This window comes from Hypanus sabinus, chromosome 9 (assembly GCF_030144855.1).
Source record: "Hypanus sabinus isolate sHypSab1 chromosome 9, sHypSab1.hap1, whole genome shotgun sequence".
Lineage (NCBI taxonomy): Eukaryota > Metazoa > Chordata > Chondrichthyes > Myliobatiformes > Dasyatidae > Hypanus > Hypanus sabinus.
The window spans coordinates 94,041,727-94,045,305 of NC_082714.1; the positions used below are offsets into that span (position 1 = coordinate 94,041,727).

The 3,579-nt window shown below is 46.2% G+C and overlaps 1 pseudogene; it reads left to right on the forward strand.

The window, feature by feature from the left end:
• The first annotated feature begins 404 nt into the window (after window positions 1–404).
• LOC132400084 (immunoglobulin lambda-1 light chain-like) lies at window positions 405–2,957 on the forward strand (annotated as a pseudogene).
• Window positions 2,958–3,579: the final 622 nt, after the last annotated feature.

The following is a 3,579-nucleotide window of genomic DNA, read 5'->3' on the forward strand; positions in this document are numbered from 1 at the left end:
TTAGGCATTCTGAACAGTGAGAAGGAGCCGAGTGACAAGTGGCCACCACTGTTGCAGAGGGAAGCAGCCGAAACAATGTCTAAAATCAGTTTAGCCTGAGTATTCTCCAAAGTTCTACAGGCCTGGATATGTGATATAACTGAAGATAAAACAATCTTGATATTTGTGGTGAAGGCTTTAAAAATTAGCAAGATGGCCATTCAAAGGTTTCGAAGGTCAGCAAATCAATCTCCGCCCACCTTCTTTCCGTAGCGTCGCCCACTCATTTACATTCCAATTAATAAACAGACACGGAGACCCCAGTTTGTAGACTCTGGAACCAGAGCGGTTCCCGAACTTTACCGAACAACGCATGGGTCGGTCGGAATTTTTGGTCGCACGCTGTTCTGCATCTGTCCTGAGGAATGTCCCAAGCGCTGCATCTCCTGTGGGTTCTGCTGGTCCATTTAGCAGGTAAGAGTCAGATTGGTTCTCGCACGGATTATCCGTAAAAATGGAGATTACTACTGATTTTTATTTTATTCCAGGTCACCCAGTGGTTTTATGGTACTTCATTTCAGATATCCACGCGGCCCCAGTGCTCAATCAGACCCCAATGTCCGGACCTATTTCCGCGGGTTAAACCGTCCGCTTACAGTGTCGGATATAGAACGGTAATGTTGGTAGTTACGAAATGTACTGGTACCGACAGCGTCCCGGGGAGAAACCGGAGTGGGTGTTAGAACATGAGACGGACAATGATATATATCGAGGGACAGGTATCACAGACCGTTTTCGACCTTCGAGAGACACGTCCAGTAACAGTCACATCCTGACCATCACCAGTCTGGATCCTCGGGCTTCCGTCGTCTATTACTGTGCAGCCTGGGACTCTGGAGTTATCTTGGGCCCAGCCACCATCCTGGATATTAAGAGTAAGTGAATTCCTTATTCTGTTACAAACAATTCCCCCTACAGCCACTCTCATTCCCCACAGCTGGATAAAACCCCATCCAGGGAAGGCCTGTGGGAGGTTCCATCCGTTTCTGGTTGGCATAAGACTCCATTTAGCCCATCGATTCAGTTTCAACATTCAAATTAATGATCGTTTGACTTCTGAACAAATTTTTGCTGGAAATTCAACCAACACACACTAAATGCTGGTGGAACATGCATGCAGCATGCAGCATCTATAGGGAGAAGCCGAGACCCTTCGTCAGGAAGCTTTCTTTTGTTGTTGTTTTTTTTTTTTTGTTGGACGCTTTGGTAGCTGAATTCAATACTTTCCGACATCCCTTCTCCTAAGCACAATACGTCCCGAAAATTTTATCATTACTGTTGGTTTATTTTTGCTTCTTTTCACAGGATGCAATGAAAAGTTTATCTTGCATACTGTCCATAACAGCCACATAGGAAAGGCATTGCAGGTAGATAAGTTCCAAGATCTTATGGAAGTGAACTGTGAGGTCAATTGTCCATCTGATCGTACCAGAGTACAATTCACTATTCTTATTACAGCAGTGCCTCTATTGTGTCATATTAAACCAATCCATACTGTCTACACATACTCCATATCCCTCCTTTCTCAGCACACCCATGTCTCCGTTTAACCGTTTCTTAGACTTCCCTATCGAATCTGCCTCCTCCACCTCATGCATCCTCCACTCTGTATAAAAGTAAACATTCACCGAACTTCTCCAGTAAATGTCACTCCTCTCCGCTAAGATTTCTGGCCTGGGGAAAAAATATTGACTGTCGATCCTATCGTTCTTTCCCATACTGTCTTGAATAATGTTCACAGACAATTTGGGAAATGATCGCTACCACAAGCATGACATCAATCCTTCCTTCTTTATTCACCACCTTTCAGAACATGTTTGTCGCGAATATTTCATATTTTTTCTGGGTGCCGTAAATCCTGGACCACAGGGCAGGGTATTCTCAGCTTCAAGTTAACATGTCAATCTGATTTTAGAAAACACAGGAGAAGAACATCAGTCTTTAAAAATAATACACACTAGGAGAAGGTGCTGGGTAGAAAGCAGGCTGGTTATTGAGTCGAGCGGCAATAGATCTGGTTACTAGGGGTTAGGAATACAAGCTGAGTCTGAACGAGTGGTTTCGCCTCTTCCCGCTTCTTACCGGTTCACAGACTTGCTCTTTTGTCCGTCATTTACTCGTCATCTACTGGGTCCCGAGTCTTGGATATTCACTGAGCTTTCCCGACCTCGGGACATACCAAAGGGCCTTCCTTCTATCATTAACTGAAAGTGTACTATTCCCAGTTATTGCCCTAAAATTTGGGGAGTTATTGGAGAACAAAGAACTGGTCTCAATAAAGCGAACAATCATATGGTCAAGGTGTGGGGATTTAGCGAAGAGTTTGAGTCGTGTTGAAGTTATCTTTTAACACAATGCAGTACCGATAGCAGAGTAGATTCAAAAACATTATTTGAAATAAGTAATCTCACTTCGTATCCACGTAAGGCTGCGAATAATCCGGGCAACTCTTCACTCAAAGGGTCGTACCCGAGAGGTCAAATGTGCCGTATGCCGCCTCCCACTGCATTTGTTAATTTTGCTGTTGGTGTTTCTATCTCTGAACAGGCCATGAACTGATACTTTGTTAATCCCACTTCGTCTGGTCTTTCCCACAAGTAGCGAGTCCCGGGAGCCCTCAGTTCTCCTGCTCCCTCCGTCTGCGGAGGAGACGCGCTCGGGTTCGGCCACTCTCTCCTGTCTGGTGAGTGGTTTTAAGCCGGGCTTGGTAGCGCTACGCTGAGTCGTGGATGGATTCGAGACGGAGAGCGGGGTGACGACAGGCGCCGTGTCCCTGAGCTCCGACCAGACCTACAGACTGAGCAGTTACCTGTGGATACCAACGCTGCCTGGAACAAGGGCTCGAGCTATTCCTGCAGCGTGAGCCACAGCTCTCGCCGCTGCGCAAAATCATCTCTTCGTCCGCCTGTGCGCAGTGAGAGTGTGCCGGCTGGCAGAACACGCGGATTGTTTGCTCTTGTTTAATGCAGTGAAGCAATGATTGGGTATGTGCAGCAGCCCATTGCAATGTAATTGTGTAGTCATGTTCGCTTATGGAAACAGGCAGAATGTTTAATAACTTCAGAGCAGTTGGCAATAATAATCCATCCTTTGCGACGGTTATTTCTGTGTTGAATTGTCCCCACTGTGCTGTGTCTGAACTACCGCTCTGTGTAGAATCAGAAGCGATCTCCTGTACTGTGATTAGAAATTGTGTAACACAACTCTAAATAAAAGAAGAATGAGCGGTAGATTTATCGTGTCTTTTCTTTACTCGGCTGCTGGCCGTAGGTTAGGGGGATTAGTCGCGGATAACGTGCCGACTAGGAGCCTCAATCAGAATTAGTTAAATCGTCTCCGAAATCTTATTCCGCTTTTTGCTCTCTGTATCCTGAGCGTGCTTTGTCCGTCGGCACTCACCGCCCACCACCTCCTTTCCCCGCCTCCGTCATCACCGGAGACTTCTATTCCTCGTTGCCCAGCACTTCTGCTTTTCATTTACAACCATCCCTGTGGGAGGGAGATCAACATTCTAAATGCCGGTTGGCCAAGTCTTACCAC